Source organism: Microtus oregoni, unplaced genomic scaffold (genome assembly GCF_018167655.1).
Source record: "Microtus oregoni isolate MIOR12 unplaced genomic scaffold, Mior012 000005F_ref0000423, whole genome shotgun sequence".
Classification (NCBI taxonomy): Eukaryota; Metazoa; Chordata; class Mammalia; order Rodentia; family Cricetidae; genus Microtus; species Microtus oregoni.
Window position 1 is genome coordinate 30472220 of NW_024543064.1, and position 14339 is coordinate 30486558.

At 51.9% G+C, this 14339-nt stretch overlaps 1 protein-coding gene across 1 annotated transcript in view; it reads left to right on the forward strand.

Moving 5' to 3' along the window:
- Positions 1-14339, forward strand: part of Kcnq4 (potassium voltage-gated channel subfamily Q member 4) — a 52986-nt gene that overhangs the window by 15179 nt on the left and 23468 nt on the right. The gene's annotated exons all lie outside the window — the stretch shown is intronic.

A 14339-nucleotide genomic window follows, 5' to 3' on the forward strand; every position in this document is an offset into this window, starting at 1 on the left:
AGGACAGAACTGGGCTGCTTTAGGAAATCGGCGTCAGTGGGGTGGACATAGGGAGGGACAGCTAGTTGGACACAGCACAGACCCGGCAGAGACCAGAGAAGACAGTGACAAGGGTCCTGAGGCTGCCCAGCTGAGACGTGAAATCCTAAGGGTCTTGGGTACTTCTTCCCAAAGTTGAACAGGGATGCTTGGGCGTGGAGAGGGGTTCCAGGAGGCAGAGGGTATAGAAGCCACCAAGGCGGGAGTGTGAAGGAGTAGATGGAGACCATGGGGCCCCACATGGGACAGGAGCACTCACACTGGGCTCCACATAGGCTGAATGTGGGGATGGGCCTGACTCCTCAGAGGGGTCAGACCGAGTCCTAGGCTGGTCAGGAGTGGGTAGAGGGGAACCAGGAGATAGATCATCATAATTCCACCTCCTGAGAATGCCATCTCTCTTCCCTGTCTGTCTCTCCCTCCTGTTGTGTCAGTTGTCCTGGGTGTCTGGGTGGGAGGGAACTCATCCTAACTCCCTGCTCCCTTAGCACAGGGGCCACAGTTGTATGAGAGGCTTTCCCAGGTGCTTGGGCCTGCTCAGTCATTCATTGATTCATCCACGCATTCAATAATTGTTCACTGGGAACCTCCAGCGCACCAAGCTCGTTCTAGGTGCTGAAGAAAGACGGTGAGCAAGATGAAGTTTCTGCATTCTCAGATCTTGCTCTACAGGAGTAAGAGGACTAAAAACTGTCTCTGGAGTTTTTATCCCCTTTGCCTGGGCACCAGGGGACAGGAAGTCTCTCTATTACCACCCTTATACTGAGCAACTAGGAGAGGCCTAATGCCCATGATGCAGGCCCAGCCCCACTCCTCTCTGTAGGAGGAGCCCAGGCCTTCTCATTCAGCCAGTCTTTGAGCCCCTTACCAGGACCTTTCTGGCCTCCAAGGAGGCCCTGGGGGGGGGGGGGTTAGCACACTTAGCTACAGTGAGAGGAAGAGGGGTACCTAGGACTCACTACTACCTCAACATTGTCAACACAGATAATAGTTGCTACCAAGAGGTTTCTCTGGGAGCCAGCCTCCTTTATCTGTTCCGCATATACTGCCTCTTTTCTCTCCATTTTCCAGATGAAGAAATTGAGTCTGGGCACGGTGAAATGACTTGCTTGAGGTCACACGTGAAACTCCCTGACACTAGGAGCCTTTAAGGACGGTGCTATGAGGTGCTGCCTGGCACCTGCTGCCCGGGCTGGGCACTCAGCCTGTGAGTGGAAACCTAGCCCTAGCGCGCTCATCCCTTGCCCCCCTTCGTCCTTGCAGGGGCTGGCATTGTCCCGAGTCTGAGCGCTGGGTGCTGCGACCCTGTTCAGAGCAGCACCTGGAGGGCTGCATCAAGCCAAGACTCCCCTTGGGTTGCGGCCCTCCGGCCTACATGGGTGGGCGATTGGTGGCGGGTCGGGGTGTCGAATGCCCTCTCTCGGTCCCCGGCCTCGGTAACGCGGCAGCACCTTCACACTTTCCGCTTGGCCCGCTGCTCGCCTTTCAGGCCGCCGCGTTTTCAATTGTTAATTTGGAAACGGAAAATAAGCCGGTTGGGCGGGGAGGCAGCGGAGAGGTAACCGGAGCCGCAGCGCTCTGGGAGCTTGCAGCGGCAAAGTCCCGCCCCCACAAACCCCGCCCCCAAAGGACCCCGCCCCTTCCACTGTGTCCCGCCCAGGCCGAGATCTGGGGTCCCGTGGTTCTTACCCTAGAGCGGGTGGAGTTCCCTGTGGCAGAAAGCTCTTCTGGGCCAAAGACTGAACCGGGTAGGGGTCCCCAGGAGTCTCCCCCAAGGACATATTTCTCTCCCAAGGAGCTCCTCCTAGTGTCAGCCTCCTGTGTCCCCAGGTGAACCTGAACCTTGCTCAGACTTCATCCCAGGAGACCCCTACCTCCAGGCTGCAGCGTCAGGGATCATTGGTCCCGTTTGACAGAGGGAGAAACTGAGTCCTAGAGAGGGACAGATCACATGCTTTAGGTCCACCAGCCAACGCAGAGCTGAATTCAAGCTCGTTCTGGTGGTGATAATAGCAGGGTCTATCAGCAGAGGACAGGGCATCAGAACCAGAGACAGTTGTCCCCTGATCTGCACAGCCTTGAGGCTAATAAAGTTTTGCTTTGGGTCTACCCCACTCCTTGATGCTATTATTCAGTAATGGGAGAGTTCTTGAAGGTCCCATTTAAGTTCTGCAAGCAAATAAAGTATAAAAGACCCTCTTCTGGGTGACCCCAGAATACTCGCTGACTTCCTAGACAACAAGGAACAGGCAGCTTCAGAAGCTGACCAGAGTCTCACTTCCTGTCCCGGAAGCCAGAGTAGCCAGCTGGACCAGCCAAAAATAAGGCTCTTGATATCTTCCCTCCTGCCGCGGAGGGCACTGACACTTTGCCAATTGGTTAGCCAAGTTAGGTAGAGAATCTGCCCGCCTAGGTTCCCAGCACCGCTTATGCCCCTGTGCTATATGCCCTCTGGTGCCCCCAATCCTGACTCTTCTCAGAGCCACCAAGCAGGCTTCTTCCCTTTAGAGGACTCTGGCCTGCTGGCATTGTAGGCTGGGTAGCCCTCTGTTGACAGGAAACCAGAGTGTCTGCAGATAAACTTCTAGCCCCCACCTCAGCTATGGGACAGCTCACATGGCAAGTCTTGTCCAGCTCACAGGGCTCATTAGCTTTGGTCAGGCTGGTTCTGGGTTTGGAGTTCTAGGGGGGGCACTCAGCTGGCCCGGGTGTGGCCTGTGAGTTTGCATGCTGCTTTGCTTATTCATACCCACAAACCTCTGTCTGGGTGGGGTCCTCAATGGCTGAGTCTGCAGAACCACCAGGCTGGGCTCTATCTTGGCACCTGAGCTCCCCAGGGGGCCCTGCCCTCCCCCAAAGCTCCTGTTCCATCCTGTCAGCTCTTGCCAGTGCGCTCTCAGCTTTGGGAGTACTGAGAACCAAGTGGCTGGGACTGAAATCCCTCCTCCCCCTCAGCACAGACCTGCTGACTTGGAGAACAGAAGACTCCTTAGAGGTGACCCTGACCCCCGTCAGATTCAAGTAGTTGGGGAACTGAGAAATCCTCAAATGAAGTGCTGCAGGAAGGGCCCAGACAGGTTCTGTCCTGGCCTCTTGGTTTTTTGAAGGGTGGATGGTGGTGGGACAAACAAAAGAACTTTACCCTCAGGCCTGGGCAATTCAGGGCTAGGCCCAGTGCTGTGTAGACTGGCCTTCTTCTGAGACTCAGTTTCCCCGTCTAGAAGTGAGAGAATTGGTAGCTTTCGAAGGGATCTTCAGTGCCAAGATTTAGCCCAGATCTAATCACATCTTGCCATCTCCACTTCTTGAGCGAGTCACAAGAGGCTCCTGCTAGGATAGCTCCAGAAGCCTCCCAGCTCAAGGCGGGAGGGGGGGGGGCTAGTTCCTCTTCTCTCAGTGTCCCCCTCCCCCCACTTCCCTGGTCCACGCTGCTCCTGCTCACATTCCTGCGTCTCTCCTGGGAGTGGGGAACTATATCCTCAGCTACCCAGAGAATGGCATCGGCTTCCACCTCTCGCCCTCCCTTGCTTTTCCCACTCCTCCCTGATGGCCGGGAACACACCAGGCATTCTCTGGCTCAGGCCTTTTGCATTGCATCCGATGCCTGCATGGCTCCCTACTTCCTCCACTGTACTCAAAGGCCATCTCCCAAGGCTGCTTTCCCTGCCCACTCTCAGAACACTGGCTTCCCCACTTCCACACCGGGGCTCTGTGTCCTTTTTATCCCTTAAATTTTTCTCCATCATCATCTGATGACTTGAACCTTAACTTTTTATTATCTCTACCAAGAATGTAAGCTCGCTGAAGGCAGGGCTTGCATAACTGTGCTTGTCTCGTGAAGAATCTTTAGTAAACGGTCACTGAATGCATAGTAAATGGTTACTGAATGAATGGATGGATGAATGAGAGAGTGGATGGATGAATAAATACTTTGTGGTTCAGGGCTGCATCATTTCCCCACAATTCCTCCTGCTTCAGGGAGTGTTGAGGTGTGGAGTCAGGAGGGGCCAGTGTGCTGGAGGGGAGGGACACACCTTTTCTCAGGGAACTACCCAGCATCCATTTGAGTCAGACACAGGACATGCCTGGTAGAGAGGACGGACCTCTGGGGCTGTGGTGGCAGCGATTTCAGCAGAGGTTTTTCACTCCACCTTGGAAGTTCACAGAGAGATGGGAGTGGGGAATGACAGGAGTGTGAGGTGTCTTCCACCTAGCCAGCCTGGTTCGAGGTACATACACATGGGAGATGGGAAGGAGGAGCAAAAATGGTGGGGAGAACTAGCAAAGCCCAGTGTGTTATGCTGGGGGAACGGAGCATGCTTAGGGGATGGTCTGTGCCAGCCTGGAAGCCGGGGTTTGGAATAAAGCAGCCTGGTGGGCAGGATCCTCCTTGCCTCTCCACTTGAGCCTGAGACACAAGTCAGTGGATTCACCTTTAAAAAAAAAAGAAAAAGAAAAACCAAAACAGCAGAGATCTTTGTGCAAGTAAAATCTTGTGTCAAACACAGGTGTGAAGTTGGGCCACAGAATACTCTTGGAACTTCTTAATGGAGCCATGGGAGCCACCTTGCATACGTCTCTCCAATCTGGGCAGCTTGTATTCTAGCCTGTAGCTCCCCTTCACCCCAGGCCTTAGCAGCTAGCCATTGGAGAAGTTGGGGCTGCCTTGCTAGCCCGTTTCCCCCTTGTTCCCTTATTGACCTGTGTTGACATTTTGTGCAGCTCCTATGCCTGCTGCAGAAGGCAGTCTGACTGGTCCAGCAGGAGGAAGCAGAGAAAACAAGTGAAAGTTTGGTGACTGGCCCTGCTGGGGAAAGATGAGGTTATTCATTAAATTATTAGCGCATTTTCTGTTACTGTAACAATAGACTCAAAGCTAGGTTCTTCCTATAGAAAAGAGCTCTGTTGGGGCTGGAGAAATGGCTTAGAGGTTAAGAGCATTGCCTGCTCTTCCAAAGGTCCTGAGTTCAATTCCCAGCAACCACATGGTGGCTCACAACCATCTGTAATGAGGTCTGATGCCCTCTTCTGGCCTGCAGGCATACACACAGACAAAATATTGTATACATAATAAATAAATAAATAAATTAATTAATTAATTAAAAAAAAAAGAAGAAAAGAGCTCTGTTTAGCTCCTAATTCTGGAAGTTCAAGGGAGTGCCAATTGGCTCAGATCTCGTGAAGACCTCATAGATGATCATATCACAATCTTGGGACTGAATGTGAATTGAGTGATCACGTGGTAGGACAGAAAGCCAAAGACTGGAGTTCAAGAACTATGGTAATGCTTTTGAGGCCACACCCTCAGGGATCTAACAACCTCCTATCAGGCTCCGTGCTCACTCACTATTGCCACACTGGGGACCAAGCTCCAGACCCCTAAAATCCCTAGGAAATAAACCACATTCAAAGCATGGCGCTGAAGCGCCTTTCCCAGAAGCCACCATTCTCCATGACCTGTGCGGCAGAGGAACTAGCTCACAAGGGATTGGCCTAGGAGGTGGAGGGTGGTAAGAAAAGAGGGTGTTGCAGAGCCCTTGAAGCCAGAAGTACATCCGGGATTCTGGGACTGGAGGATGGGAGGTGAGCTTCAGGTCTCTCTGCCCCTTCCCTCCGTGGCTCCTGGCTCCCTCTAGAGAGAGAGGCAGGTCCAGGGAGGGGCTGATGAGATAGGTGGCTCAGGGTGTAGGAGTACTTGATGCACAAACATGAGAATCTGTGTCTGGACCATCAAGAACACTGGGCAAGGCCACGTGTGCCCGTTGACTCAGGTTCTGGGCATGGGGGCAGAGATAGGAGAGTCTCTAGGGGCCTGCTAGCAGCCAGCCTAGCTGAAAATGGTGAACTCTAGGTTCGGTGAGAGACACTGTGACAGAGCAGGACATTCGCCTCGTCCTTTGATCTGTGCACATGGGACCCGTGTGGGCACATGTACGCATGCACATACCCTCCCACACGAACACACTAAAAAATAAGTCCTGTTGGTTCAGCCCAACCTCTGTGGTAAGTACACACACACACACACACACACACACACACAACCTTGGTTTTATTCTTTGGAGCCAAGGTCTCATGCACTTCAAACTGGCTTTGAACCAGCTATGTAGCTGACACTGGCCCTGAGCCCCTGATGCCCCTTCTTCACCTCGTAAATGTTAGGGTTTCAAACATGTGTGCCACCATGCACAGCCGGTGGAGCCTTCTTGGTTCAAATTCCAGCCAGGAGGGGCCGTGGAGTCATTCCTGGGTCTTCCATGAGGTGCCCAGCTGGGTTGAGAGGATTCCAATGGCTCGGGGTGGGTCAGCCCACAGCAAGCAATTCCAGTTTCTAATGGAGCCAGCTCAAGGGGTCAAGTTTTTGCAACTTGTCCAGCTGAAGGGAATGCATTTTCTAATTGGTTCTCCAATAGGAGGCATTTTTTTTTTCATAGTTTGCACTATGTGCTGGCAGCTGTTGTCCCTCCAGGGACATCCTTGGAGAAAGTAGAAATAAGCTGAGGGCTGTCTCTATCTCCTACTGCCCTGCTGGACAGTCCGTCATAAAGCTGAAGTAACCCTAGCCACTGTTGGATTGCCTGTCTCCCTCATGTTACAGTCAGGGAAACTAAGGCTCCTTTAAGACCTCATCCCGTCCCTGAGCCCTGTTCTGGACCTCTGGCCCAGAGATACAGCCGTGCCAGAAGCAGCCTTGTGTGGGGCCCTGGGTCACGTGTTCTTATTCCCTCTGCCGTATTTAGAATCGCTGGATCAGGGGAAACTCTCCTCCCAGCCCTTGAGGATTCTTGGAAAGAGCCATGCTCTGAGGCCCACTTAACGCCCCTCTCAGCAACACCCCAACCCACAAGATAGAGCAAGTGTTCCCCCCTGCTTAGAGGCTGTGGGACCGTTCAGGCTTTTCTGCAGCCCCCTTGTCGGGATGTGATTGTCGAGTCTGTTGAAGCCCCTTCTTAGCCTCAGTTCTGGTTTGAGGCTCAAGAAATACCTTTCGGTAGGCAGGTGGACTGGGGATCATGACTTCTGCCCTCCAGGAATCTTGCCTGAGTGCTGACAGTCTGCCACCAGGCTTCCCCGCTCAGGGGAACAGAGCAGCCCTGCTCAGGGGGCCCCAGTCTGGAAAGCAAAGGAGTCACATACTGCCCTACTGCTTGGTCAGAGACAAATATCAGGGAGCCAGCTGGTTGCTAGGCAGGGCCCAGGCACTGACTGGCAAGGCTCATGCTCGGGGCGGGACCTTGGAGGGAGGGAAAAGTGGAGGGAGGTCCAGCAGGAAAGATGGCAAAGGGTAGCATCTGGCTTGGTGAGGGAAGCATCCCCCAATTCCATTCACATAGGGTGCTTCCTCACCCCATATTCAAACCTGAAAAAAAAAAAAAACAGAAAAACTAAACCCGGATGATGCAGGTTTTGATACCCATCAGCCCTCTCAGGCTCTGCCCTTCAGCTCCTACAGAAGCCCACCCCTTCTCTTAGGTCCTGGGTACCCATGCTCAGCTCCCTCCCCGATCCAGCCTGGTCTCCCTCTGAACTGTAGCCTGCCTCTCCTCCCCTCACCCTGCCAGCCTGGGAATCCATCCTGTGCATACTCCACTCTGTCCCCGGCTTCAGCTTCCGGTTCTGGCTGCACCCACTCCCCTCTCCTGAGAAAGAGTCCTGTGTCCATCTTTCTCCAGCTGCCTTGGCCTTTCTCCTTGGTAGTCCTGGCCACTCCCACCCCTATGTACTTTAACTCCATCTGGACCTGTTCAGGATTTTCTCTGCCCATGAGGCTGCCCAGACCAAGGGACCTAGTGATCAACATGTCACCAAATCCGATAGACATTTTTCAGGGCTTGGACACTGCCGTCCCCTCCTCCCCTTTTGCTGTCGTCTATACTTGCTTCTCTTGACGTCTGTGCCTCTCTTCTGGTTTCCTCCCCATCTCCTGAGTCAACTCTTAGGGACAGAGAGCTCCTCCCTTCACACTGCTAGGGTGTCACTGGGTCCTCCTCTAGATTCACCGCATGCTCACTGGATTGTCGCAGCTGTCCCCATGTCTACCCCAATATCTCCACATTATTCTTCTACCCAGTTCTGTCTTCTTACCCAGCATGTCTTGCCCCCAATACCTGCCTCTCCTCTGGGGTCTCTCAGTTCCCATGCTTTACTCAGCACTTCCAGCAGCACAGTGCCCTTGTCGAAAATAGAGGGGTTGTTCTTCCTCATTGTCCCTGATTCCCCCTTCCTCCAGTGCCACCAGTCCATTCGGTCCTCTCTATTTTCTGTTCCCACTTTGCCAGTCCGGACTGCTATCATTTCCCAGATGAGTTATCCTGGAGCCTCCTGGCTCATATTTCTCGTCTGCATCTCCATCCCACTCCATGGTCTACACTACGCAGGTGGTGGACCTGAAACACCAGTGGGAGTTGTCACTTCCCCTCTAAACTCCCCATTGCTCCCCATTCCTTCAGGCTCCAATACCAGAGGGTGCTCTCCTGGATCCGACCCTCTCGGTGTTCCCTACTGGGTCACGAACTGCAAGCCTTCTGGGCTGGCTTCCATAGACTCCCCCATCTTTGCCACTGGTGTACCTTGCTTCTTCGGTCTGGCTCACCCCTGTTCCTGTCTGGTTACGTCTCTGCTTCAGCTGAACCGACATCTTCTTGGAGCAGCCTCAGTCTCTTTAGGACAGCCACCAGCTCTCCCAGTGTGTCCCCTTTGTGATGCTTGGCAGTGTCTTGGGATCTGGATTATTTATTCCTGCCTTGACCATAAACCAACTGAGTGTAGATGAGATTAGTGGTTCTGAAGCGAGTATTGCTCAGATAACTTAGGGGGCAACCTCTCTCCTTCGTACTGTGAGAATCCCTGCCATCCTCCTTCCCACCTGCCGTATGTCCATTTCTCTAGCTTTTGAGCATCTGTCCTTCCAGGGATGTTTCTAGGGATTCGGAAACGGAGCCGATGACTGATCTTCTCCCTTCCCACCCCACTGCTGAAGAGTCAGCAGGCTTATGAGAATCTACTCATCATTCAGTGTCCCCTGCCTTTGTGTGGTTGGCTGGGAACTTGAAGCTCAGAGAAATAGTTTGACCTTGTGGCCCGGGTGGTCCTGGGTTTAGGTCTTGCATTATGACTTTGGAAAGTTGATCTCTCTCTCGCGCGCGTAACAGCTTTGTTGAGAAGTAATTCCTATCTATAACATAGCTCCCCTTAAAGTGTGTATTCCAGGATCTATGTACACTCCCAGACTGACATAACATCCCCAGATACCGCCTTATGCGCCTGGAGAGCCATGGTAGGGACAGGGAGGACTTGATGGAGAACATGTGTGTGGAGGGTTTGGAATGGTTGGGCCAATGGTTCTCATTGGGGATGGCACATCAGACCAGTGGTGAAGCTGATGCTGGCATGACACCTGCCTCCCTGACAGCCCCCAGTCCTGGCCTCTTCCGGTAGTGACTTGAGGAGGTGTGGACGGGGAGACAGTAAGACTATCATTGTTTTAAAGGTGCTGACATGGTGCCAAATGTGGAGGCTCATGCTTGTAATCCCAGCATTTAGGACTTCGAGGGAGGGGGAACTTGGGTTCAAGTTAGCCTGGATACATACTGAGACCCTGTCAAAAGAAAAACAAGCTAAATCCTAAGTTGGTTAGTGATGGAGCCCCATTTCCACCTTGAACTTTCTGATTCAGACATTGCCAAGGAAGTGCCCAGAAATCAGCATTTTTCCTTTTAAGACAAGGTCTCAATATAGTCAAGGATGACCTTGAGTGTCTGATCTTGCTTCCACCACGCGAGTGCTGGGAGCGAGTGCTGGGATTACAGGCATGTTGCTACCATTAACAAGCCTCCAGGGAATTCTGATGTTCTCCGTAGTTTGAGAAATGTGGATGTAAGGAAATATCTAGCTTTCCCTCTCTAATTTTCCTGAATGAGTAGGGAGGTAGTTGCAGAATGGGGTATGGTGGACAGACAAGACTGTGATAGGCTTCCTGACAGGTTTACAGTCTATCCCTGGTCGGCTACATCTCTAACTCCAGGTTGGCTGAGGGGTTACCCTGCCCCCAGGTGAGATGCATAAAAAGGTAGTGGAAAGGGCCTCCAGTCTGGCGCCCTGCTAGGGAGATGGCAAAGGCCCTGGACAGCCACCTGCATACCATCTCTACTCTTGTAGTCAGAGAAACTGAGGCCCAGAGCAGCTGGGAACAATCCTCAAGCAGGCTTGTTTGTTATATGATGAAGTCATACACCAGCTTGGCCATCTCCTAAGCTCTAGCCATCTGAGCTGTGTTTCCCCAAGAGCATCTGGCATCCCTATGTGAAGGCTAAGGCCAAGGTGGCATTGAGGCCAGAAGAGAGGTTTCTAGCCTCAGATCTGCCCGAGTCACTGTGGGACCTTAAGCAAATCTGCCAGTCCTGGGTCTCATGTCTTCATCTTGAAGAGAGGAATAATTATTCAGGTGACAGGAACTGGGTGTTGTTCATCCTCAGCTCCAACACTAAATTGGGGGCCTAGGGTAAAAAAGTTCTCATCCTTGCTAGTGATTAAGGGAAGGTGAAATTCAGGGTTTTGTTGTTGCTTTAGAGAGAGTCTATGTCCCAGGCTAGCATGGAACTTACTATGTAGATCAGGCTGGCCCCTAAATTATGGTGATCTTCTTGCCTTCAAGAGTGCTGGGGTTAAAGGTGGACACTGCCACTTCCAGCTGGGTCAAAGGATCTGAGAGCAGTATTTGCCCTGTGGAGCTGGTCTAGATTAGGGACATCTTAGGAGAGATGCTGGGGCGTCTATTCAGTCAGGATGGGTGTGCTGAGTTTAGGAGACTCCTCCCTTGATTCAACATGCAGACTTTGGTTTAGTGACAGGGTGTTTGACTGAGTGTGAATTCCTGCTGTTCGTCTTCTCAATGCTGTGAAACCAGTCAGTCAGGGAAAGGAAAAGGGAACAGCAGATGAGGCCACTGTTGTAGAGAGAGGAGGCTGGGGAAGGCCTCATCAAAGAAGTGGCATTGGAGCAGGCACCCGGGTGAGTAAGAGAGCAGCCAACAGAACAAACCAGCAAAGCCTGGAGGTGGACATACTTAGATGAGCTCCTGGCAGGCTCAGGGAGCTAGGATGTTGCAGCTAGTAGTACGAGAGCAGAGGGGATTTGGTGCAGAGGTGGGTGGACAGGGTTGGGGTGGGGTAGACCTCCTAGGGTACGCTGGCAAGGCTGAAGAGTTTGACCTTTGCTCTCCAAGCATGACCTGAGAATTTCTCAGCAGTGATGGCTTCCAGCTTTGAATTGCGGGGAGCTTGAAGGAGTAGGTGATGTGTGAAGATGAGAGTGGAGGCAGGGAGCTCCGTGGGGCCGATCATGGGGGCTCAGTCAGGAGTGGGGAGCTGGGTCTGATAGAAGCTGAAGGTTGAGCCAACTGAACTGCTACAGAGCAGGAGGTGGGGAGTATAAGACAAAAGTATCACAGCTAACTCAGATAGCTGACCTCAGTACCCAGGAACCATCACTGAACGACTAGGGTGGAGGGAAGGAGATCTTAAGGGGTGTTGAGATTCTAGTTTAGGGCATGTGTGGTTCCAGGGGCCCCTAGATACCCAAGAAGAAATTTTGAACTGGTAGGTGGGCATAATGAGCTAGGCTCTCAGGAAAGCCTGCCACAATCTCACACCTGCTAGGCAGAGTTGTGAATATAGTAAGGGCTGGAGGCAGGACTGAAAGGGATTTTTTTTTTATGGTTTGTATTTCCTTTTCGAAAAATGCATTTAAAAAATATACTAGTGGTGCTGGACACAGTAGCTCATACCTGTAATCCTTGTTAGTCCAAAGGCAGGAGAATCACAAGTTTGAGTCTAGGCAGTGTAGAGAAACCCTGTTTAACTAAGTAAGTAAATAAATAAATATTAATAACCGGAGGCAATGGGAGTCAGTGAGACGGCTCCCTGGGTAAGAGTAGTTGCTGGCAAGCCTGACAGCCTAAGTTTGATGCTCGAATAATGAAGAAAAGAGAGCCAACTCTTTTAGGTTGTCCTCTGACGAGCACACCCCTACTGTGGCATCCACACACATACACTATGTGTGCACAGACATACTTGCAGGCAAGGCACGATACATATACCACTCTAGTAGAGGACCCAAATTCAATTTCCAGCGCCCACATCAGGCACTCACAACATGCTCCAGGGGACCTGGCACCCTTTTATGACCTCCACAGGCATTACACTCATGTGCGCATACTTCCTCACACCACACACACACACGATTACAAGTAAAATCAATCCTTAAAAGTGTTAGAGACTTGTCTTAGTCAGTGTTCTATTTCTGTGAAGAGACGCCATGACCAAGGCAACTCCTATAAAAGAAAGCATTCAACTAGTGCTTGCTTACAGTTTCAGAGAATTAGTTCATTTTTATCATGGCGAGGGGCATGGCAACAAGCAGGCAGATAGGCAGGCGTGGTGCTGGAGAACTGGCTGGGAGCTAAATCCTGATCTACAGGCAGTAGGGAGGGGGAGCTGGGACTGAGAGTATCCTGGACTTTTGAATTCAAAGTCCACCTCCAGTGGCACCACAGCTCTGCCAAGGCCACACCTCCTGGTCCCTCCCAACGGTCCACTGACTGAGAACCAAGAATTCAAATATATGAGGCTATGGGACAGTCTCATTCAAACCACCACAGGACCACAGGGTCTGAGAATAGAGCTGAATAACTGAGCCCTTTATTAGAAAGCCCTGGGTTTGCTTCCTAGCACTGCAAAACAAATAAACGGGGGCACATCAGTTTTCTATCATTTAAGCCGTCCATATTCATTCTGGAAAAAAAAAATCTTAGGAAGCACAGGAAAGCAAACATAAAATTACTTCATTTTTGCCACTAATGGCGCATATGTAAAAGGTGTCTCTTTTTAAAACATAAGGATCACATGACCCTTGAGGTTTTGTAATCTGCTTTTTTTGGCATAGACTATTGTGGATAATTGACGCCTGTGTAACTATTGAAGTGGCAAGAAAAAAAAAAGAGAAGGAAGGAATTCTGGAAGTGCTCAACAGAGAACCGCGAATACCCAGGACTGCCTGAGGTCTTAGGGACGCGGAGAAAGGCAGTGGAGGAATTGGGCTAGGGTGAGGGCCATTGTGTTCCCACTGCAGCCCTGCCCGTACCACTCTGTGTCAGCTGCAGCTCCCGTTTCAGAGCCTGGCTGCTGCTGGACCTGTGGTTAGTGACTGAATCTGAGCAGTGGAGGATATACTTCCCTCTCCACTTGCCCTGTGTCTTTGCTGACTCAGCTCTGGGCTGGAACTGGCCGCAGAGGCCTCCATCTCATTCATCTGAAGCCCTCACCGACAGCTGCTTCTTGCCTCCTTGATCTGGGGGGCATTTCCTGTGGCACCAGATCCTGCCCTTCAGGGAGTGGTAAGTGGGCCAGATCCTACTCTCAACTGCCCATCAGCCCAGATTAGAGAAGAAGGCTCACTAGAAGAGGTCAGTGGTTTTCTTAGGAGTACACACATTTTCTCGCTTGCTCTCTCTCACACCCACATGTGCACATGCGCACGTACGTGCGCACACACACACACACACACACAAAGTGTGCATGCATGCTGGAACAGAAATAAAGATAAACGGAAAGAGATTTGGGCTGGGCATGGTGTTGCCCATTGGTAATCCTAGAATCAGGAAGACTGAGACAGGAGAGGGAGATAGAGTTCAAAGCTAGCCTGGACTACATAGCAAGACTCTGTAAGAACGAGCAGCCCCTGGGGCACAGACAGGAAGGCAGGCTCTGGAAGGGGAGTAGCAGAGGTTCTGGGGAACAGATGAGTGTGCGTAGGGCCGAAGGTGTGCAGAGGCTCTGATGGTGATAGCATCAATAGAGCTCTGAGGACGCGTGCATGGGGAGGCTGCCTGGTCAGTGCACTGCGATGTTTCCAGGGAACAAGCACATACCTTCCGGTGTTTGCTAGGGCAGGGGCATGCTTAGCACACCTTCTTCCAAAGAGCCCATACTCCTCTCCCTACACCTGCAGCCCTCCTGTGCGTGTCCATGCCTCAAGACACCTGATTATGAACTCTCCCCGCTTCCTCTCCTCTGGGGGACTCCCGGCTCCAATCTCGGGTCAGCCCTAGAAATACTCAGCAGCCTTGGTGAACCCCTTTCCTGCTTTAAGCCACTGTTTTCTTCATGTGCAACCGACAACAAGGAAAGTGTTGGATGAGTTACATTCTATGATGTTCCTTTCTAGCAGGGCCACTTGGGAGCTTCACGCTGCCCCCTGGGTAGTTCCAGGCTTTCGGCTCCTCACTTCCGGATCCCCCTTTTCCT